The sequence below is a fragment of the Pseudophryne corroboree genome, chromosome 1 (genome assembly GCF_028390025.1).
Source record: "Pseudophryne corroboree isolate aPseCor3 chromosome 1, aPseCor3.hap2, whole genome shotgun sequence".
NCBI classification, from domain to species: Eukaryota; Metazoa; Chordata; class Amphibia; order Anura; family Myobatrachidae; genus Pseudophryne; species Pseudophryne corroboree.
Window position 1 is genome coordinate 518,839,713 of NC_086444.1, and position 25,023 is coordinate 518,864,735.

Consider the following 25,023-nt stretch of genomic DNA (forward strand, 5'->3'; position numbering starts at 1 on the left):
TCAGCGTCAGCTAGGTGTCCTACTAAAATTAAATAACATCCTTCCGGGTCAACATATTGTGAATCTAATATAAAAGAGCAGTGAAGTGAGACAAGAATATCTACACCTGCCTTTTTAGTGGGGCCATTCGCCATATAACAGGTAGGGAAACGATTATCAAAAAAATGCAGGGGGTTAGAGATGAGCGGGTTCGGTTTCTCTGAATCCGAACCCGCCCGAACTTCATGGTTTTTTTCACGGGTCCGAGCAGACTCGGATCCTCCCGCCTTGCTCGGTTAACCCGAGCGCGCCCGAACGTCATCATGACGCTGTCGGATTCTCGCGAGACTCGGATTCTATATAAGGAGCCGCGCGTCGCCGCCATTTTCACACGTGCATTGAGATTGATAGGGAGAGGACGTGGCTGGCGTCCTCTCCATTTAGATTAGAAGAGAGAGAGAGAGAGAGAGAGAGAGATTGACCTGATTTACTGGAGCTTAGGAGTACTGTAGAAGTGTAGAGAGTGCAGAGTTTACTAGTGACTGACCACAGTGACCACCAGACAGTGCAGTTTTGTTTTATTTAATATATCCGTTCTCTGCCTGAAAAAAACGATACACACAGTGACTCAGTCACATACCATATCTGTGTGCACTGCTCAGCCCAGTGTGCTGCATCATCTATGTATATATATCTGACTGTGCTCAGCTCACACAGCTTATAATTGTGGGGGAGACTGGGGAGCACTGCAGTGCCAGTTATAGGTTATAGCAGGAGCCAGGAGTACATATTATATTAAAATTAAACAGTGCACACTTTTGCTGCAGGAGTGCCACTGCCAGTGTGACTGACCAGTGACCTGACCACACTGACCACCAGTATAGTTAGTAGTATACTATATTGTGATTGCCTGAAAAAGTTAAACACTCGTCGTGTGACTTCACTTGTGTGGTGTTTTTTTTTTTATTCTATAAAAAACTCATTCTGCTGACAGACAGTGTCCAGCAGGTCCGTCATTATATAATATATACCTGTCCGGCTGCAGTAGTGATATATATATATTTTTTATATCATTATTTATCATCCAGTCGCAGCAGACACAGTACGGTAGTTCACGGCTGTAGCTACCTCTGTGTCGGCACTCGGCAGTCCATCCATAATTGTATACCACCTACCCGTGGTTTTTTTTTCTTTCTTCTTTATACATACATACTACTACATCTCTTTATCAACCAGTCTATATTAGCAGCAGACACAGTACAGTACGGTAGTTCACGGCTGTAGCTACCTCTGTGTCGGCACTCGGCAGTCCGTCCATAATTGTATACCACCTACCCGTGTTTTTTTTTTCTTTCTTCTTTATACATACATACTACTACATCTCTTTATCAACCAGTCTATATTAGCAGCAGACACAGTACAGTACGGTAGTCCACGGCTGTAGCTACCTCTGTGTCGGCACTCGGCAGTCCGTCCATAATTGTATACCACCTACCCGTGGTTTTTTTTTTCTTTCTTCTTTATACATACATACTACTACATCTCTTTATCAACCAGTCTATATTAGCAGCAGACACAGTACAGTACGGTAGTCCACGGCTGTAGCTACCTCTGTGTCGGCACTCGGCAGTCCGTCCATAATTGTATACCACCTACCCGTGGTTTTTTTTTCTTTCTTATTTATACATACATACTACTACATCTCTTTATCAACCAGTCTATATTAGCAGCAGACACAGTACAGTACGGTAGTCCACGGCTGTAGCTACCTCTGTGTCGGCACTCGGCAGTCCGTCCATAATTGTATACCACCTACCCGTGGTTTTTTTTTTCTTTCTTCTTTATACATACATACTACTACATCTCTTTATCAACCAGTCTATATTAGCAGCAGACACAGTACAGTACGGTAGTCCACGGCTGTAGCTACCTCTGTGTCGGCACTCGGCAGTCCGTCCATAATTGTATACCACCTACCCGTGTTTTTTTTTCTTTCTTCTTTATACATACATACTACTACATCTCTTTATCAACCAGTCTATATTAGCAGCAGACACAGTACAGTACGGTAGTTCACGGCTGTAGCTACCTCTGTGTCGGCACTCGGCAGTCCGTCCATAATTGTATACCACCTACCCGTGGTTTTTTTTTCTTTCTTCTTTATACATACATACTACTACATCTCTTTATCAACCAGTCTATATTAGCAGCAGACACAGTACAGTACGGTAGTCCACGGCTGTAGCTACCTCTGTGTCGGCACTCGGCAGTCCGTCCATAATTGTATACCACCTACCCGTGGTTTTTTTTTCTTTCTTCTTTATACATACATACTACTACATCTCTTTATCAACCAGTCTATATTAGCAGCAGACACAGTACAGTACGGTAGTCCACGGCTGTAGCTACCTCTGTGTCGGCACTCGGCAGTCCGTCCATAATTGTATACCACCTACCCGTGGTTTTTTTTTCTTTCTTCTTTATACATACATACTACTACATCTCTTTATCAACCAGTCTATATTAGCAGCAGACACAGTACAGTACGGTAGTCCACGGCTGTAGCTACCTCTGTGTCGGCACTCGGCAGTCCGTCCATAATTGTATACTAGTATCCATCCATCTCCATTGTTTACCTGAGGTGCCTTTTAGTTGTGCCTATTAAAATATGGAGAACAAAAATGTTGAGGTTCCAAAATTAGGGAAAGATCAAGATCCACTTCCACCTCGTGCTGAAGCTGCTGCCACTAGTCATGGCCGAGACGATGAAATGCCAGCAACGTCGTCTGCCAAGGCCGATGCCCAATGTCATAGTACAGAGCATGTCAAATCCAAAACACCAAATATCAGTAAAAAAAGGACTCCAAAACCTAAAATAAAATTGTCGGAGGAGAAGCGTAAACTTGCCAATATGCCATTTACCACACGGAGTGGCAAGGAACGGCTGAGGCCCTGGCCTATGTTCATGGCTAGTGGTTCAGCTTCACATGAGGATGGAGGCACTCAGCCTCTCGCTAGAAAAATGAAAAGACTCAAGCTGGCAAAAGCAGTAGCACCGCAAAGAACTGTGCGTTCTTCGAAATCCCAAATCCACAAGGAGAGTCCAATTGTGTCGGTTGCGATGCCTGACCTTCCTAACACTGGACGTGAAGAGCATGCGCCTTCCACCATTTGCACGCCCCCTGCAAGTGCTGGAAGGAGCACCCGCAGTCCAGTTCCTGATAGTCAGATTGAAGATGTCAGTGTTGAAGTACACCAGGATGAGGAGGATATGGGTGTTGCTGGCGCTGGGGAGGAAATTGACCAGGAGGATTCTGATGGTGAGGTGGTTTGTTTAAGTCAGGCACCCGGGGAGACACCTGTTGTCCGTGGGAGGAATAGGGCCGTTGACATGCCTGGTGAAAATACCAAAAAAATCAGCTCTTCGGTGTGGAACTATTTCAACAGAAATGCGGACAACAGGTGTCAAGCCGTGTGTTCCCTTTGTCAAGCTGTAATAAGTAGGGGTAAGGACGTTAACCACCTCGGAACATCCTCCCTTATACGTCACCTGCAGCGCATTCATAATAAGTCAGTGACAAGTTCAAAAACTTTGGGTGACAGCGGAAGCAGTCCACTGACCAGTAAATCCCTTCCTCTTGTAACCAAGCTCACGCAAACCACCCCACCAACTCCCTCAGTGTCAATTTCCTCCTTCCCCAGGAATGCCAATAGTCCTGCAGGCCATGTCACTGGCAATTCTGATGATTCCTCTCCTGCCTGGGATTCCTCCGATGCATCCTTGCGTGTAACGCCTACTGCTGCTGGCGCTGCTGTTGTTGCTGCTGGGAGTCGATGGTCATCCCAGAGGGGAAGTCGTAAGACCACTTTTACTACTTCCACCAAGCAATTGACTGTCCAACAGTCCTTTGCGAGGAAGATGAAATATCACAGCAGTCATCCTACTGCAAAGCGGATAACTGAGGCCTTGGCATCCTGGGTGGTGAGAAACGTGGTTCCGGTATCCATCATTACTGCAGAGCCAACTAGAGACTTGTTGGAGGTACTGTGTCCCCGGTACCAAATACCATCTAGGTTCCATTTCTCTAGGCAGGCGATACCGAAAATGTACACAGACCTCAGAAAAAGAGTCACCAGTGTCCTAAAAAATGCAGCTGTACCCAATGTCCACTTAACCACGGACATGTGGACAAGTGGAGCAGGGCAGGGTCAGGACTATATGACTGTGACAGCCCACTGGGTAGATGTATGGACTCCCGCCGCAAGAACAGCAGCGGCGGCACCAGTAGCAGCATCTCGCAAACGCCAACTCTTTCCTAGGCAGGCTACGCTTTGTATCACCGGTTTCCAGAATACGCACACAGCTGAAAACCTCTTACGGCAACTGAGGAAGATCATCGCGGAATGGCTTACCCCAATTGGACTCTCCTGTGGATTTGTGGCATCGGACAACGCCAGCAATATTGTGTGTGCATTAAATATGGGCAAATTCCAGCACGTCCCATGTTTTGCACATACCTTGAATTTGGTGGTGCAGAATTATTTAAAAAACGACAGGGGCGTGCAAGAGATGCTGTCGGTGGCCAGAAGAATTGCGGGACACTTTCGGCGTACAGGCACCACGTACAGAAGACTGGAGCACCACCAAAAACTACTGAACCTGCCCTGCCATCATCTGAAGCAAGAAGTGGTAACGAGGTGGAATTCAACCCTCTATATGCTTCAGAGGTTGGAGGAGCAGCAAAAGGCCATTCAAGCCTATACAATTGAGCACGATATAGGAGGTGGAATGCACCTGTCTCAAGCGCAGTGGAGAATGATTTCAACGTTGTGCAAGGTTCTGCTGCCCTTTGAACTTGCCACACGTGAAGTCAGTTCAGACACTGCCAGCCTGAGTCAGGTCATTCCCCTCATCAGGCTTTTGCAGAAGAAGCTGGAGACATTGAAGGAGGAGCTAACACGGAGCGATTCCGCTAGGCATGTGGGACTTGTGGATGGAGCCCTTAATTCACTTAACAAGGATTCACGGGTGGTCAATCTGTTGAAATCAGAGCACTACATTTTGGCCACCATGCTCGATCCTAGATTTAAAGCCTACCTTGGATCTCTCTTTCCGGCAGACACAAGTCTGCTGGGGTTGAAAGACCTGCTGGTGAGAAAATTGTCAAGTCAAGCGGAACGCGACCTGTCAACATCTCCTTCACATTCTCCCGCAACTGGGGGTGCGAGGAAAAGGCTCAGAATTCCGAGCCCACCCGCTGGCGGTGATGCAGGGCAGTCTGGAGCGACTGCTGATGCTGACATCTGGTCCGGACTGAAGGACCTGACAACGATTACGGACATGTCGTCTACTGTCACTGCATATGATTCTCTCCCCATTGAAAGAATGGTGGAGGATTATATGAGTGACCGCATCCAAGTAGGCACGTCACACAGTCCATACTTATACTGGCAGGAAAAAGAGGCAATTTGGAGGCCCTTGCACAAACTGGCTTTATTCTACCTAAGTTGCCCTCCCACAAGTGTGTACTCCGAAAGAGTGTTTAGTGCCGCCGCTCACCTTCTCAGCAATCGGCGTACGAGGTTACATCCAGAAAATGTGGAGAAGATGATGTTCATTAAAATGAATTATAATCAATTCCTCCGCGGAGACATTGACCAGCAGCAATTGCCTCCACAAAGTACACAGGGAGCTGAGATGGTGGATTCCAGTGGGGACGAATTGATAATCTGTGAGGAGGGGGATGTACACGGTGATATATCGGAGGATGATGATGAGGTGGACATCTTGCCTCTGTAGAGCCAGTTTGTGCAAGGAGAGATTAATTGCTTCTTTTTTGGGGGGGGTCCAAACCAACCCGTCATATCAGTCACAGTCGTGTGGCAGACCCTGTCACTGAAATGATGGGTTGGTTAAAGTGTGCATGTCCTGTTTTGTTTATACAACATAAGGGTGGGTGGGAGGGCCCAAGGACAATTCCATCTTGCACCTCTTTTTTCTTTTATTTTTCTTTGCGTCATGTGCTGTTTGGGGAGGGTTTTTTGGAAGGGACATCCTGCGTGACACTGCAGTGCCACTCCTAAATGGGCCCGGTGTTTGTGTCGGCCACTAGGGTCGCTTATCTTACTCACACAGTCAGCTACCTCATTGCGCCTCTTTTTTTCTTTGCGTCATGTGCTGTTTGGGGAGGGTTTTTTGGAAGGGCCATCCTGCGTGACACTGCAGTGACACTCCTAGATGGGCCCGGTGTTTGTGTCGGCCACTAGGGTCGCTAATCTTACTCACACAGCTACCTCATTGCGCCTCTTTTTTTCTTTGCGTCATGTGCTGTTTGGGGAGGGTTTTTTGGAAGGGACATCCTGCGTGACACTGCAGTGCCACTCCTAAATGGGCCCGGTGTTTGTGTCGGCCACTACGGTCGCTAATCTTACTCACACAGCTACCTCATTGCACCTCTTTTTTTCTTTGCGTCATGTGCTGTTTGGGGAGGGTTTTTTGGAAGGGACATCCTGCGTGACACTGCAGTGCCACTCCTAGATGGGCCCGGTGTTTGTGTCGGCCACTAGGGTCGCTAATCTTACTCACACAGCTACCTCATTGCGCCTCTTTTTTTCTTTGCGTCATGTGCTGTTTGGGGAGGGTTTTTTGGAAGGGCCATCCTGCGTGACACTGCAGTGCCACTCCTAGATGGGCCCGGTGTTTGTGTCAGCCACTAGGGTCGCTAATCTTACTCACACAGCTACCTCATTGCGCCTCTTTTTTTCTTTGCGTCATGTGCTGTTTGGGGAGGGTTTTTTGGAAGGGACATCCTGCGTGACACTGCAGTGCCACTCCTAAATGGGCCCGGTGTTTGTGTCGGCCACTACGGTCGCTAATCTTACTCACACAGCTACCTCATTGCGCCTCTTTTTTTCTTTGCGTCATGTGCTGTTTGGGGAGGGTTTTTTGGAAGGGACATCCTGCGTGACACTGCAGTGCCACTCCTAGATGGGCCCGGTGTTTGTGTCGGCCACTAGGGTCGCTAATCTTACTCACACAGCTACCTCATTGCGCCTCTTTTTTTCTTTGCGTCATGTGCTGTTTGGGGAGGGTTTTTTGGAAGGGACATCCTGCGTGACACTGCAGTGCCACTCCTAAATGGGCCCGGTGTTTGTGTCGGCCACTACGGTCGCTAATCTTACTCACACAGCTACCTCATTGCGCCTCTTTTTTTCTTTGCGTCATGTGCTGTTTGGGGAGGGTTTTTTGGAAGGGACATCCTACGTGACACTGCAGTCCCACTCCTAGATGGGCCCGGTGTTTGTGTCGGCCACTAGGGTCGCTAATCTTACTCACACAGCTACCTCATTGCGCCTCTTTTTTTCTTTGCGTCATGTGCTGTTTGGGGAGGGTTTTTTGGAAGGGACATCCTGCGTGACACTGCAGTGCCACTCCTAAATGGGCCCGGTGTTTGTGTCGGCCACTACGGTCGCTAATCTTACTCACACAGCTACCTCATTGCGCCTCTTTTTTTCTTTGCGTCATGTGCTGTTTGGGGAGGGTTTTTTGGAAGGGACATCCTACGTGACACTGCAGTGCCACTCCTAGATGGGCCCGGTGTTTGTGTCGGCCACTAGGGTCGCTAATCTTACTCACACAGCTACCTCATTGCGCCTCTTTTTTTCTTTGCGTCATGTGCTGTTTGGGGAGGGTTTTTTGGAAGGGACATCCTGCGTGACACTGCAGTGCCACTCCTAAATGGGCCCGGTGTTTGTGTCGGCCACTAGGGTCGCTAATCTTACTCACACAGCTACCTCATTGCGCCTCTTTTTTTCTTTGCGTCATGTGCTGTTTGGGGAGGGTTTTTTGGAAGGGACATCCTGCGTGACACTGCAGTGCCACTCCTAGATGGGCCAGGTGTTTGTGTCGGCCACTAGGGTCGCTTAGCTTAGTCATCCAGCGACCTCGGTGCAAATTTTAGGACTAAAAATAATATTGTGAGGTGTGAGGTATTCAGAATAGACTGAAAATGAGTGGAAATTATGGTTTTTGAGGTTAATAATAATATGGGATCAAAATGACCCCCAAATTCTATGATTTAAGCTGTTTTTTAGGGTTTTTTGAAAAAAACACCCCAATCCAAAACACACCCGAATCCGACAAAAAATATTCGGTGAGGTTTTGCCAAAACGCGGTCGAACCCAAAACACGGCCACAGAACCGAACCCAAAACCAAAACACAAAACCCGAAAAATTTCAGGCGCTCATCACTAGGTTAGACTTCCTAAAATGAGTTTCCTGACTAGCAATTATGTTCGCTTTCATTTTATGAAAGTAAGACAGGGCTAACCCATGCTTTTGTGAGGAAATCAATCCCTTAACATTTAAAGATATAATGTTAAAGATTACATGAAAGGTGGATATTGATAAGTACGTGTATAGGCTTGAAAAAAACACATTCCATTCCCTAGGCACATAAGGGGGAAGACAAAAAGTAGACAACACACAGGAGGGAGACAAAATAGGACAAACTCTATTAAGAGTCTTAGTAAGGCACCTAGGCCCTCATTCCGAGTTGTTCGCTCGCTAGCTGCTTTAGCAGCATTGCACACGCTAGGCCGCCGCCCTCTGGGAGTGTATCTTAGCTTAGCAGAATAGCGAACGAAAGAGTAGCAGAATTGCTACTAAATATTTTCTTGTAGTTTCTGAGTAGCTCCAGACCTACTCCTAGATTGCGATCAGCTCAGTCCGTTTAGTTCCTGGTTTGACATCACAAGCACGCCCTGCGTTCAGCCAGCCACTCCCCCATTTCTCCAGACACTCCCGTGTTTTTTCCTGACACGCCTGCGTTTTTTAGCGCACTCCCGGAAAACGCTCAGTTACCACCCAGAAACGCCCCTTTCCTGTCAATCACTCACCGATCAGCAGTGCGACTGAAAAGCGCAGCACGACCACAGCAAAACTGTTTTTAGTTAAATAACTAAGCGCATGCGTGCTGCGCACCAGGCGCATGCGCATTTAGCAACAAATCGCAGCATAGCGAAAATCGGCAACGAGTGAACAACTCGGAATGACCACCCAAAAGAGCAACACCTCACCCATCAAATCAGAGGGGGTAGTGACCAACAGCCCCGCAATCACCGAGCGGGCAAATATAAACATAAATATAAACATATGAAGCAGATAACTACAAGTAGAATAAGAACTCACAGCACATGACATAGATCGTCAGCCCCATAGAGTAGTAACTCTGTTAAAATCACATAGGTAAATACCTGGAGCATGTTAAAGGAAATACATGGAGCATGTTAAAGGAAATAAGGAAGAAATAATGTAAGGTCGTGGTGTACAAAAGTCAAGGTGCATGCAACAATGACCTATCTAATAAGCCACGAGCACATTAACAATTGGTGTTATCAACAAACAGATTTTAGGGTGTAATCAATTCTTGTCGGAAAAACTGCAGTTTTCGACTTTTTTAAGGTCGGAAGGCGTTCCGACCTATTCAATGCACCCTCAGATTTTCCAATAACTCAGGAATTCCAACTTGTCAGAAATCCCATGGATCAGCGGAATAGCCATGGATCAACATGTTTTGTCGGAAGCAGCAGCAAAATCTGACAGATTTTGACCCCATTTCCGAGAATGTAAATCTGACTTTAATAAAAGTCGTATTGGCATTGTCGTGAATGGCCAAATCCTGTTGGATTCAGCTGCTCATTGAATACTCAGATGTCAGATCCTTTCCATCGGAAAGGATCTGATATCTATTGAATATACCCCATAGAATATCAGTAGCATAGTAACTGGCATTAACAAGGATATAAGGTTACTTCACCACTGTCGACCAGTCCTGCTCAATCCGACAATCTGGAGAGGGAAGTTTCTGGCCTGCAGACAAGTACCACTTAGCAAGAAGGTTTAAGCCATCTTCCACATTAGAAACAGCAATGGTAGAGCCCTCACGGGGAATGAGTAAATGCGTGGGGCATCCCCACCGATAGGCAATACCTACCTCACGGAGGGTAAATGTAACCGGTTGAAAGTAGCGTCTCCTAGAAAGGGTAGCTTGTGACAAGTCTCTAAAAAGTTGAAGCGGTCCCAATGCATCCTCTGTGTCCAATGAAGGTCTAGCAGCTTTAAGTAGAGATTCTTTAACATGAAAGAAGTGAACTCTCTTCAGGACATCCCTTCAGGAGTAATCCAAGCTTTCGGTACTCTGTGGATACGGTCCAGAAGCAAATCGGAGGAGGAAGCAGAGGGCAAAAGCTTCTTGCAAATATTAACAGTATAATCATGGAGGCTACTGTTTGAGACAGTCTCAGGAACCCCCCTAAGTTTTAGGTTATTTCTCCATGAGCGATCCTCCAAGTCCACTACTTTGTCCCGCAGAGCTGCCACTTCTCCCTCAAGAGAATCATGTGAATCAATTAAGGTGTTATGGTATCCGACAACTTCCCCCATTTTAGTCTCTGGGTGACCAGTGCGCTCCCCCAGATCCTCAATAGAGCATTGACAAGTCTTCAACATGGTACGAAACTTAGACGCCACTTCATCTTTAAATTGGTGTAATAAAAGCTTCATAGCATCAACCGTTAAGGCTTCACTGTCCTCCAACCATAGCGGGGGAGAGGAACTATGAGATGAAGAGGGGTACGCCATGAGGGTTGAGGTTGTGGGAAAGGACCCAGGGCAGGTGCTAGGGTCCCCGACATCTTGAGAGCGAGAGCGCTGGGGGATAGCTTGAAAAGGAAACTTGAGAGACAGACTTGGAGATCTTATGTTTCTTCGGAGGCATAATAGCAGCGAAAGGTCGCCGTACACTGCAGTGAGGCACTGCCACCTCCTCTCCCCACAGTACTGTACCTACTATTTAAACACTTGACTAGGTCAGACCATTCGCTCCTGCCATCCCAGTGGCGATCCCGCACCCTTCGTCCTTCCTGTATTCCACAGGCCTTCACGTCCACTCCTGGGAGCATCAGGAGGTGTCAGGAGTCCTCCTCTGTACTGTACCTCTGCTCCCTTACAGCAGCCTGTGCTCAGCACCCCTGGTAGATGGACTGCGACCGGCTGAAAGGTATCCTGTTCCAGCTTATGTCCTGCCTGCAGTGCCACCGGTGCCCACAGTATATCCTTCCTAACCAGGACCTCTTCCATATGCCTATTTAAAATACAGCATGTTTAATTGCTGCCTAGATTTTCAGTCAGGAAATGGGGTTTGGGAGGGAACCGCACCAGTCCAAAAACATCAAACAATTAATAGCCTCTGAAAAACTGAATTTAAATTGAATTACTTCTGTATATGGCAACCGTAGATATTATGATAATCTATCCTAATATCACAATATGTTGCTTTCAGTGGTGCTCCCTAGAGTCAAAAAGTATCAAGTACAAGGGACCAAGAAAAGAGATATTGGAAAAAATACTCTTTTGTGGGAGCACTCTAATTCAGAGGTTACAGTATAATTGGTATAATACTGATAAGAACAATTTAATTGGGTAAATATTAAAATTAAATTCTATGGGTGACCATATGTGAACAAAATAGCTTAGCGAAAATATGGATAAATTATGTTATTCGTGATCTCAAATACCACAGTCTGCAAATTGCCGGAAGTAGAAATCTGTGGTGCCTTTGTCACCATGCTCTTGCGTAATATCTCTTATGTAATGTATGACCATCATTTATTCTGCTAATATCCATTCCAGATCATTATAGGCGCAGAGAATTAAATCATTGGTCACATGAATCCAAGTGTCGGATAGCATAAAATTGAGTGTCACTGTGTCCGATAGCCAGTTTATTGCAGTACCAGGGTGTTCAGAGGTGGTCTCCCATCCTAGTACTAACCCGGCCTTTCACTGCTTAGCTTCCAAGTTCAGAAGAGATTGGGCATCTCCAGTGAAGTATGATCACAATTATTAGGCTCCCCTCTTTGGTCACTCCAAATATATGCCGTGTGGCTACTATATGTTGAGGATAAAGAGCATATGTAACGTAAATGTTACATGTTTACAACTCATGTCGTTATGTGGAACAGATACATAGACGACATTTTTATGATCTGGGAAGGTGACCTACAATTGTTGCACCAATTCATAGAACATCTAAATAAAAATGATCTCAATATTCATCTTACACACAGTATAAGTCAATCAGAACTACCATTTTTGGACTTGATGATCTATAAGAACTCCGAAGGAATGATTGCCACAAAACTATATCGGAAGAGCACAGCAACAAACACTTTATTACATCAGACTAGTTCTCACTTTCCCCCAACCATAGAAAATATCCCAAAAGGGGAATTTCTCCGTCTCCGCAGGAATTGCTCAGATGATAAGGAATTTACAACACAAAGTGCAGAATTGACCAAAAGAGTGTGCGATAGAGGATACAGTAAAACCTCTATAAAAAAAGCCATGAAAACTGTCAAAACCATCAAAAGAGAGGAAATAATTTTCAAGAGAGAACAAAAAGGTTCAAGTACCGATAACACCATTCGTTTTGTTGGTAACTTTGCCAAGAATGGAAAAAGGTTAATACAGCAATACAGAAACATTGGCATATCCTGCATGCAGACTCCACCTTATCCAAAAACCTGGGCCCTAAGGTCGCCATGAGTTGGCGCAGATCCAAAAACCTTAAAGACAGGCTTGTATGTAGTCACTTTCAAAAATTTCATACCAAAAGACCAATAACCACCGGAACATATCCCTGTGGTAAATGGAAAGCTTGCAAATATATTGATCCAACGAAGGAAATAGAAGACAAATATGGGAAGATGATACAAATAACAGATTATATTAACTGTCAAACTGAAGGTGTTATTTATTTCCTCAAATGTAGCTGCAACCAAAGATACATTGGCATGACAACTCGCCCATTTAAACAGCGTATCCTAGAACACGTAGGATCCATACGTAATGCCATCACGGACAAGGCCAAGTTGAAACAATTAACGTCAGTCGCTCGCCATTTTTACACCTATCATGAAAGCAGATGGGAGGAGCTTAAAATCTTTGGCTTGGAGAAAATTAAACTTGGAATACGGGGAGGCAATTTAACTGAGAACCTACTGAAAAGAGAGAGTGAATGGATCTTTAAGATTGGACCCCTATACCCAACTGGCATGAATGAAAACATAAATTATGGGGTATATCTGAATTAATGTCATCACACTAAAACCTTTCTTATCAACAATTTAGCTTCTCTCTAGTTTCCGCAAAATCTGCATGAATTATTTGGCTATAAAATTCTCTTAAAATATCCTACTTTTTATACATGTTATCATTTACTCTTTCACCATTTTTAATCACCTTCACATAATACATCAATCTTTCTCACTATGGGCTCTTCTTACATTTATTATTTTTGCCCTCTTAATTTATTTTAGTATTATCACATGCAAGTACAATATTCTCAGCAATCTCTTCCTATTCCCTTCCTTGCCCTCATTTCATACCCTTTCCCCTCACTTTCTTTTCTTCACTCTGTTTCCTACCCCATATATCCCCCTTACTCTGTTTTCCACTTTTCATTCCCCTTTCTATCACACAAACTAGCATCACACAATTTATTGGATATCTCATATAAGATATATTTTCAAAGAATCAATTATAAATAGACTATACCATTATTCTCTAATTAATTATGGTTGTCACTGCTGTATAATAACCAATAATCGTTAAGCAAAGTTCAATACCAGCACTTTGTAACTTAACATTCACTTTTGTCACTATATCTATTATAAAGTATGCTGAACAATATATTTATGTTTATAATTAGTTATTTGTGAACAATAGCCGCCGAAGTGCTAATAGTGACAATCTGGGAGACTAATATAATTGACTCCTTGGATCCATGAGTCAATGATAAGATTGGTGGATCAGAGTGTCTATCAAAAAGATTATCCAATCAGCCATGAGCCCTGCTCTACATAAACTGAAACCTCCAGTGATCACACTACGTCCTGTGATAAAGCTTACCCTGCGAAACGTACGTCAGCACACTGCGATCACGTGATGCGCACACGTGACCGCGCTAGCCGGAACTCATAGATGGTCACCAGGCAACGGCCCCAAGCCACCGCTTACTTGGAGCGAGACTAAGGACACACGCCGCTGGAGTCCCCGGAGCCTCTGCACGGCCAAAAGCGGGACGGGCAGCGCCAATAGCAGCACTGGTATCGTATATACCCTACACCACTGTGAAACTTATTCACACCACACTTATGTAACACCACTTTGTGTGACTGAAAGGCTGTAATTTTCCTGCTCAACAGCCATCTGACATTATCCTATTTTGCAACTATTTTCACATAGAACTCTGAGCATTAGAGACATTGATATAGGTACAACCATCCTGTTGTTACTCAGGAATCAACTGTTCATTGTAGCAATTAACCCTCAATCAGCCTCACAATAAGGATCCTTATTTGAAAGGTCACAATGATGGAACATTGACAATTGCGGCTTACAGACACACCATTAAATTACTGGATGTGTACTCCCAGCCCCAAAACTTATTGGTTGAATTAGATTTTCACAGAGAATAGCTGATGAGCTCCATGCAGTGGATCTCTTCCAAGTATATCAATGTCATGAGCACTTTCTGTAGGTTTAATATATAACCTGCTGTGATATAAACTCCCCCTTTTTCTGTGGTTCAGAGGGGTCATTTAGTTGGAGCTGGTGTCGCTTTGATAAATGTCCTTGCCTGCTATTATGCCATAACTACACGCTGTCTCCTACAGTATAATTATAATTGGCAGTAAGACACAGTATATTCTGGTACGGCCGTACTGGTGATCTAAAGCTCTATGTTAGCTCTATGTTTAGGTATAAGGTAAATCCATCTGCAGATGGTATGTGGTATATATGAATTTTTTCCACATATATTATCCTTAAACCTACTGATGTTCTTTCTGTGACCGCCGTGTCACATGCTGAGTAATTAGGTGATTGCACGTATATATTTCTTTTTGTGACCGCCGTGTCACATGCTGATTAATCAGCTGCATTTGCAGAGAGATTTGGGTGGGGTGTGTTCAAACTGAAATCTAAATTGCAGTGTAAAAATAAAGCAGCCAGTATTTACCCAGCACAGAAATAAAATAACCCACCTAAATCTAACTCTCTCTGCACATGTTATATCTGCCCCCCCCCCTGCACTGCACATGGTTTTGCCCAACTGCTAAAAATGTTCCTGCTGCGATCAACTTGGAATTACCCCCGTAATCTTTTATGTTTGCAACCATTGTGTTACACATATTATTGGTACAAGGCAAGCCCATCTGTAGATGGTATGTGGCTCATATGAATTTTCCACATAAATTGCCCTTTACAGATCGATGTATTTATATATATTTCATTGTGGCCGCCGAGTCACAGTTTGAGTAGCCAGATGACTGCATGTAACATTTACGTTACATATGCTCTTTATCCTCAACATATAGTAGCCACATGGCATATATTTGGAGTGACCAAAGAGGGAAGCCTAATAATTGCGGTCATACTTCACTGGAGATGCCCAATCTCTTCTGAACTTGGAAGCTAAGCAGTGAAAGGCCGGGTTAGTACTAGGATGGGAGACCACCTCTGAACACCCTGGTACTGCAATAAACTGGCTATCGGACACAGTGGCACTCAATTTTATGCTATACGACACTTGGATTCATGTGACCAATGATTTAATTCTCTGCGCCTATAATGATCTGGAATGGATATTAGCAGAATAAATGATGGTCATACATTACATAAGAGATATTACGCAAGAGCATGGTGACAAAAGCACCACAGATTTCTACTTCTGGCAATTTGCAGACTGTGGTATTTGAGATCACGAATAACATAATTTATCCATATTTTTGCTAAGCTATTTTGTTCACATATGGTCACCCATAGAATTTAATTTTAATATTTACCCAATTAAATTGTTCTTATCAGTATTATACCAATTATACTGTAACCTCTGAATTAGAGTGCTCCCCAAAAGAGTCTTTTTTCCAATATCTCTTTTCTTGGTCCCTTGTACTAGATTTTCAGTCATACAGCACTGTTCTTTTCCACATTGTGTTCAAAGACTATCCAACCCAGTCTGGGACACATCCAGAGGCAGAACTCTGGGAGGCAACGGAGTCATCTGCCGCCGGGCTCCTGCTCTGAAGGGGGGCACCTCTTCTCCCATTCTGTGACACCAGTGAATTAAGTTAATTGATAGCTGCAGCTATCTTTTCAGTGGCCGACTTCCTCACTGGTCCCTGCACCTTACAAATCACACCCTCTTTATTATACACATTTTACAAGTGTCACACCCAGGATTAGAAACCACAACCTATTACACTGGAAGCAGACACCTTACTGAAGAAGCTGTTTGCTCCTGTATAGGAAATATGAGAATTTTAACTATATGAAGTTACTTCTCTGACAATTACACGTAACTTCATATAGTTAGAATTCTCATGCTTCCTCTACAGGAGCAAATAGCTCCATCAGTAAAGTGTCTGCTGTTACACACACACACACACACACACACACACACACACACACACACACACTTATCTTGATATAAGAAATAGGGGGGCACCAATATTTATCTTGCCTCCGAGCAACTGGGACAAACTTACGCCACTGGACACATCTGTTACATTGTATTCACAGGCAAAGGTAACTATGAAACAATTTGCTACTTTTTAATAAACCCTATTGCATCAGATTTCAATATATGGTCTGAGGAAACTATGCCAGCTTTATAGTGAAAATTATCTTTACAACATTATACAGCAGAAATCAATGAGTAACTTATCTTAATGAGAAAGAGCTTTTTATTCTTATCAGCAAAACCATACTTGCAGATTGACACCATTACAGGTATAATCACTGCTATTACAGCAAAATGACAATATTAATATAATCAACTGAGTCGCTTGATTTTAAATACTCACAAAATATTGTAAATGCTGGGTTTTTTTTTTAAACAAATATGTATGCAAAACATCCAGGAGTAGGCAGACACTGTCCACCTACTTCTGTGACATCACAAGTTGGAGAGAAGTCGACCGGTTGGCTGGTCTGATGAAGAAGTTGGTTAGGTGTGTGATGCACAGTTTTAGTTGGACAGACAAGTTGGACGGTTGGTCATTTAGATGGTTGGAGGAAAGTTGGTCGAATGTATGGCCAGCAAGGACTTTATGAAGAGAGTCTTGGAATTTTATGAGCATGCCTGAAGTAGTGAATGAACATGTGACTAATGTCTTAATTCAGACCTGATCGCAGCAACAAATTCTATCTCTAATGGGCAAAACCATGTGCACTGCAGGTGGGGCAGATATAACATGTGCAGAGAGACTTAGATTTGGGTGGGTTATACTGTTTCTGTGCAGGGTAAATATTGGCTGCTGTATTTTTACACTGCAATTTAGATTTCAGTTTGAACACAACCCACTCAAATCTAAAGCTGGCCATACACTTGTCCAATATGGCCACTTTTTACCCGATTCCGACGGATCGGGTTGAGAAATCGGGTGAAAAGTGGCCAAATCGGATGTGTTTGACATCCGATCCAATGCACGGTCCCATGTGCATCGAATCGGAGTCGGAGACTGCACGTCTGACCACCGACTCGGGGGTACTCTGGCAGCGGGGAATGGGATTGCATGCGATATGTCACATGCAAAAGGACCGTATGATATATATTACATGTGATCCTGCCGCCTGGGAAGCTCCCGGGCGGCTCAAGGGGAATCGGCTACGATTTCTCCAGTAGGAGAAATCGCAGTAATGTATGGAACCTTAACTCTCTTTGCACGTTATATCTGCTCCACCTGCAGTGCACATGGGGGGTAATTCCAAGTTGATCGCAGCAGGCAATTTTTTAGCAGTTGGGCAAAACCATGTGCACTGCAGGGGAGGCAGATATAACATGTGCAGAGAGAGTTAGATTTGGGTGTGGTGAGTTCAATCTGCAATCTAAATTGCAGTGTAAAAATAAAGCAGCCAGTATTTACCCTGCACAGAAATAAAATAGCCCACCCAAATCTAACTTTCTCTGTAAATGTTATATCTGCCCCCCCCCCCCTGCAGTGCACATGGTTTTGCCCAACTGCTAAAAAAGTTCCTGCTGTGATCAACTTGGAATTACCCCCATGGTTTTACCCATTACAGAAAAAGTTTGCTGCTACGATCAGGTCTGAATTAGGACCTATGTAAGTTACTGACAACCAATGGAGTGAATGACAGAATGAAGCGGCAGCTGAAAAATATTTTTTTGGGGAAAAAACATTGTCTAACTATTGCATTCAAAATAGATTGTATGAGTGAACGTCTAACTAAGGTAAGCCAGTAATAAGGGAATTGCAATAATCAACAGAGGAGATTATAAAGCTATAAGGCAGATCATGGTCTTCAACTTTAGCATCCCTCTGTGGAATATACATTCTTGGCTGCCTTTAGGATGGTGCACACAGTAGCAGTGGCTTGTTATAAATAAATACTGACAAAGAAAAGATTGGTGACACTTAGACAATGATGGCTATGGTACTGTTCTACATGTAGAGAGATAAAACATGCACATAGAAAAGGAACTCACACCATTCAAAAATGATGACAACCAAGTCCCAATATTCAGCAGCGGTCAGGGCAGGAAAGAAGGTATGAAATATCACTATTCAGAGAGTAGTTAGAGCCGGTGTGTAACAAGAATGGCAAGTTTCCAGAAAAAAAGTCAGAACTGGTTGCAGGGTATTAAATATGGTTCAGTATCCAGGCAGAGGTCAGGGTAGTTGGCAGAGAAGAATAGTTCAAAAGAAGCAAGAAAAAGCAAAATACAACTATAGTACCCACATAAGTCAAAGTAACTGCATTTATAATGGGTAATAAGAGGTACATACAGCTAAGTGTGGAAGCAGCCAGTCAAAACTGAATATAGAATGTAGAGAAAAGTCTATGTAAAGGCAAATAAATATGTATTTCAGTCTGTGGATAGGTCAGAACCGCATAGCTATAACTAGACATTTTGTTGACCTGTGCCAGAAGAGGAATTAGTGCCCCCCCTACCCTTACCACTACACAAAATAGGTAGAGTGCATGCAGATGGGCGCGCACCAATAATTTAGGGGCATGGCACATGGGGAAGGGGAGTGGCCACATAATAGTACCAATTCACATTACACCACACAGTAGTGCTACTTGTGCACATTGCACCAGGTAGAGCCAGGGCCGGCGCCACCACTAGGCAGCTTTAGGCAGCTGCCTATGGGCGCCGGCCACTTGCGGGCGGCAGCTCAAGCTGCCGATGAACACTTCTCCTCTTCCTTAAGAGGAATATCATGGGCCTTACTGAGGAGAGGAGCGGAAGACAGTTGCTATAGCAACTGTAACAATATCCGTCACCACTGCTTACTCTATATGCATTGAGCCACTGCCGATAGAGTACACTCACACTGTCCGTGCTGCTGGCTGATAACAGTTGGGCGGCCGCGCGCCGCGGCATCCCTTTAGCACGGACAGTGTAACCCGCCGGCAGCAGCTCTATGCACCTAAACTAAGCAGCGCTGCCGGATATTGTTACAGTTGCTATAGCAACTGTCTTCCGCTCCTCTCCGCAGTAACGCCCGTCATACTCCCGCCCTGTACCACAAGAGCAGACTGCATGGGGAATTCGTGGCAATTGTAAGAACTTCACTTAATGTATAAAGGGTCAGGGTGGGGGAGCATTAAATCTATACAGTAAAGTGGGAGGGTGAGGGTTGAGATTTAAATAAATAAGTGGTAGAGGTGATGGGTTGCTGGAAGAGGGAAAGGAATGACACGCAAAACACTTTAATTCCCCCCCTACAGGTGAGGAGCAGCATTAGTATTTTATTACATAGTGGATGTGTGTGTGTGTGTGTGTGTGTGTGTGTGTGTGTGTGTGTGTATATATATATATATATATATATATAGTGGTCGAAGTGGGCCGGTATGCGGCGGTATGGCATACCGGCACTTCTCCACAGACAGGGAAGTTTTTGTGTTTTTTATCACACTCCTGCTATTGCCGAGTGTGCTCATGTTCCCCCCACCGCTGCTACCAGTCACGGCGGTTGGTGCCGGAGCTGTGAGCCACTCTACTCCCCAGCAGTTACGATGGACACGCAATCCCCCTCCCTCCTCCAGCAGCCGCTTGTACAGAGTGCCTCGATTCCTCCAATTACTCGACCGGGCGGCCGCGTCACCATGGGGCTGCAAAGACGCTGGCGCTCGGATCCTCCTGCTGCCGGCCTCCTCTTCGGGCTGTGCCTGGGTCCACGCCACGTGACTCCCTTGTTGACAGTGACACCCTGCAGCTCAAGCTAAGGTTGACTGGACATGGCGGCGGTGAGTGATTGCTGGAGAGCCCTGTGCCCTCCTGCCCCCCCCCCCATTCCCCATGTGTGCGAACCCTGCCTCTGTGTGTTTGACACTTCGTGCCCCCCTGCCCCCCCGCTGCCTTTTTGTGTGTGTCACCCAGTGCTCCCCTACCCCTGTTGCCCTGTGTGATGACACCCTGTGCCCTTATGGTGCTCTGTACACCCGCTGCATGTGTGACACCCTGTCCCCCATGTTTTGGCTCATACCACATACTATAATGTGAATGTCGGCTCATTCAGTGTGCTATAATGTGAATTTCAGCTCATTCTGTGTGCTATAATGTGAATTTTGGCTCATTCAGTGTGCTATAATGTGAATTTCGGCTCATTCCGTGTGCTACAATGTGAATTTCGGCTCATTCAGTGTGCTATAATGTGAATTTCAGCTCATTCTGTGTGCTATAATGTGAATTTTGGCTCATTCAGTGTGCTACAATGTGAATTTCGGCTCATTCCGTGTGCTACAATGTGAATTTCGGCTCATTCAGTGTGCTATACTGTGAATTTCGGCTCATTCCGTCTGCTACAATGTGAATTTCAGCTCGTACCGTGTGCTATAATGTGAATTTTGGCTCATTCAGTGTGCTATAATGTGAATTTCGGCCAATTCTGCATGCTACAATGTGAATTTCGGCTCATACCATGTGCTATAATGTGAATTTCGGCTCATTCTGTGTGCTATAATGTGAATTTCGGCTCATTTTGTGTGCTATAATGTGAATTTCGGCTCATCCGTATGCTATAATGTGAATTTTGGCTCATTCTGTGTGCTATAATGTGAATTTCGGCTCATAACATGTGCTATAATGTGAGTTTCGGCTCATTCTGTTTGCTATAATGTGAATTTCAGCTCATACCGGGTGCTGTAATGTGAATTTTGGCTCATACTGTGTGGTATAAAGTGAAAGGGGCAGCAGTACTAGATAGTATAAGGGGTCCTACTACACTGAAGGACACCCCCCCTTTGAGTGGCCACTCCCCCTTTTCCTGGAGCGCACACACCTTAGGCATGCGCATAATTGCAACCTTTACCTTTCCATACACCCACTTCAAAATTTCCACTTCGACCACTGTATGTGTGTGTGCGTGTGTGTATGTATATATATATATATATATATATATATATAGCCCCTGTCTAAGGTGCCCTGGGCCTCCTGAAGGCTTAATTACAGCAGCAATCTGTCTTGAAGTTCCCACTTAAGGCCCATATACATTAGACGATAAAATGAGCGACGTCGCTCAGGGGAGGGGGAAAATGAGCGATGTCGCTCATTTTATCGTTAAGTGTATATGGACCTTTAGAGTCAGCTGGATGGGATGTCTTAACAGTAACATGCGATAAAACCTGTTTCCTGGGTTTTACCACATTTCCTGTATGTATTCAGACTTGGTGTGTGGTTTGGGGGGGCAGTAGGCTGAAATTTTGCCTAGGATGCCGAGAAACCTTGCTCCGGCCCTGGGTAGAGCCCTTTAGGCACTTTGCACCAGGTAGATCCCCTTAGAGTGACACATTGTGCCAGGAAGAGCCCTTAGACACACTGCGCCAGGTAGAGAGAGTGAGTAACAGAGGGGGTGTCCTGTGTGTCTAATTACCTTGCAGAGAGAGCACCACAGCGGGAGAGCCACCACTCGTCAGGGGAGCTGTAACACTTCACGTTGCAGTAGCCCGGTGCCTCAGCGGGGGAACACGCTGACGGAGTGCCACAGTGGGGAGACCAGCAGACACTGAGTGTACAGCCAGCAAGCTGGTGGATATTTGAGGAAGATTTGCAAGTGTTTTGCTTCTGAATATTTGTTTTTAAATATTAAAAGTTATTTATATAGTGCATGCATATACTGCAATGCTTTACATAGAATATTTGGTCATTAAAATCAGCCCTTCCCCAGTACAATCTATGGAGCTTATTCAAAGATGGACCCAGATCGCTGCATACGCAGCCAGATCTGCGTCCATCTCCTCACATTCTGGGGGCCGCCCAGCACAGAACAAGGCTGCCCAGCATGTGTGAGGCCGCCTCCTGATGCGGACGCATCAGAACTAAGGTTGACCCCTGCCAGTGCAGCCTGGCTGTGCTGTCAGGCGGTTGGCTGCCATTTTTTTAATTTGGAGCAGCTGCGTGTAATGTCACACAGCCGCCCCAAAAATGGACCCACCCTGCCAACACCATGCCGCCACCCCACGAACCCCCGCATCTATCAATCACATTGCAGTCACATCCATCGGGGATTAGCGGTCGGGTCTGAATAAGGCCGTATGGGCCTAATTCAGACCTGATCGCAGCAGCAAAATTTTTCCCTTATGAGCAAAACCATGGGGGTAATTCCAAGTTGATCGCAGCAGCAAATTTGTTAGCAGTTGGGCAAAACCATTTGCATTGCAGGTGTGGCAGATATAACATTTGCAGAGAGATTTAGATTTGGGTGGGGTGTGTTCAAACTGAAATCTAAATTGCAGTGTAAAAATAAAGCAGCCAGTTTTTACCCAGCACAGAAACAAAATAACCCACCCAAACCTAACTCTCTCTGCAAATGTTATACCTGCCCCCCCTGCAGTGCACATGGTTTTGCTCAACTGCTAACAAATTTCCTGCTGCGATCAACTCGGAATTACCCCCCATGTGCACTGCAGGTGGGGCAAATATAACATTTGCAAAGACATTTAGATTTGGATGGGGTGTGTTCAAACTGAAATCTAAATTGCAGTGTAAAAATAAAGCAGCCAGTATTTACCCTGCACAGAAACAAAATAACCCTCCCAAATCTAACTCTCTCTGCACATGTTAAATCTGTCCCACCTACAGTGCACATGGGTGGTCATTCCGAGTTGTTCGCTTGGTAATTTTTTTCGCATCGCAGAGATTTTCCGCTTATTGCGCATGCGCAATGTTCGCACTGCGACTGCGCCAAGTAAATTTGCTATGAAGATTGCTATTTTACTTACGGCATTACGAGGTTTTTTCTTCGTTCTGGTGATCGTAATGTGATTGACAGGAAGTGGGTGTTTCTGGGTGGAAACTGGCCGTTTTATGGGAGTGTGTGAAAAAACGCTACCGTTTCTGGGAAAAACACGGGAGTGGCTGGAGAAACGGAGGAGTGTCTGGGCGAACGCTGGGTGTGTTTGTGACGGCAAACCAGGAACGACAAGCACTGAACTGATCGCACTGGAAGAGTAAGTCTCGAGCTACTCAGAAACTGCAAATAAATTTTTATTCGCAATTTTGAGAACCTTTCGTTCGCAATTTTGATAAGCTAAGATTCACTCCCAGTAGGCGGCGGCTTAGTGTGTGCAATGCTGCTAAAAGCAGCTTGCGAGCGAACAACTCGGAATCACCCCCATGGTTTTGCCCATTAGAGAACAATTTTGTTGCTGTGATCAGGTCTGAATTAGGCCTTATATTTCCTACCACATATACACATTAGGGTAGTTTTGGTCAGGAGCCAATTCGCCTACCAGTATATTGTTTGGCTTATGGGAGGAAACTGGAGTACTGGGAGAAAATCAATGCAAGCAACTGGAGAATATACAAACTCCACACAGTTGGTCCATGGTGGGAATCTAACCCAAGACCTCAGTGCTGCAAGACAGTTAAACTAACCATAACACCAACCAGGGGTGACATGCTGTATTAGCACTGCAGTCCCCGTTACTCTCTCCCAGACTGTCAGAATGTGACTCGTGCAGTATTGCTGCCAAAGGCTGTTTGTTTCCTCACATGAAGCAGCTACTGACGGAAAATGGATGCCGCCATCTTGTCTATAATCAGCTGACCACTGTTCAACCAATCTCTAACCTGATTTCCTGTATATGACTGCTATGACCTATAAGCAGCCATGGTGCCTGAGGCATCACTCCTTGGCCATGATCCTGTGGCAAAATAATTTCTGCTGCAGTCTGCTTCTAGCTTCTGGTGTGTAGTTGTTTTCAGAGTTGGCTCCACAGTTCAGTGTGTTTCATCTGCTGCTGCAGTGCCGGTCAGTTCTACTGGGCTCTCTTTACAGTTTGCAGTATGCTCCTGTCATACCCTTAGCACCAGTCACTACTACTGGGCGCTCTCCAGTTTTCAGTGTGTTTCTGTGATACTCCTAGTGCCGATCACTACTACTGGGCACTCTCCACAGTTCCAGGGCATTCCGGTGTGCTCTCAACATCATTCACTACTGTTTGACACTCATCACAGTTTTCAGTATAACGAAGTGCTGCTTTATAAACTCTTATAGAGTGTCCTCTGTGTTTCTATTGTCTCCTGTATTGCAGCTATTAGCTGCCATATTATCTATCATCTTCAGATACTCTCCATGCTAGGTCTGAACTGGGCACTTTCTGCAGTTACCTGTACTCATCCTATTTGCCAGTCCCTACTGGTAATCAGAGCCTATTCAGATATCTACCTGTGGCTGCCAATATCAATAAATCAGTTATATTTCATCAACATATGGAGTTTAGCCACATACAAACCTTGGGTCCAGCTCTGAGTCCAGAAAACTCACAGATTCTGATACCATGCTATGCAGTGACTTAGGGGGAGATGTACTAAGCCTTGGAGAGAAATAAAGTGGTGTGATATAAAGTGCCAACCAATCAGCTCCTAGCTGCCATGTTGCAGGCTGTGTTTGAAAAAATAAGAATTTACTCATCGGTAATTCTATTTCTCGTAGTCCGTAGTGGATGCT

At 44.9% G+C, this 25,023-nt stretch overlaps 2 pseudogenes; one reads left to right on the forward strand and one right to left on the reverse strand.

The window, feature by feature from the left end:
- Nucleotides 1-11,763: 11,763 nt before the first annotated feature.
- Nucleotides 11,764-11,883, reverse strand: LOC134934518 (5S ribosomal RNA; annotated as a pseudogene).
- Nucleotides 11,884-15,466: 3,583 nt separating this feature from the next.
- Nucleotides 15,467-15,586, forward strand: LOC134953977 (5S ribosomal RNA; annotated as a pseudogene).
- The last annotated feature ends 9,437 nt before the right edge of the window (nt 15,587-25,023 follow it).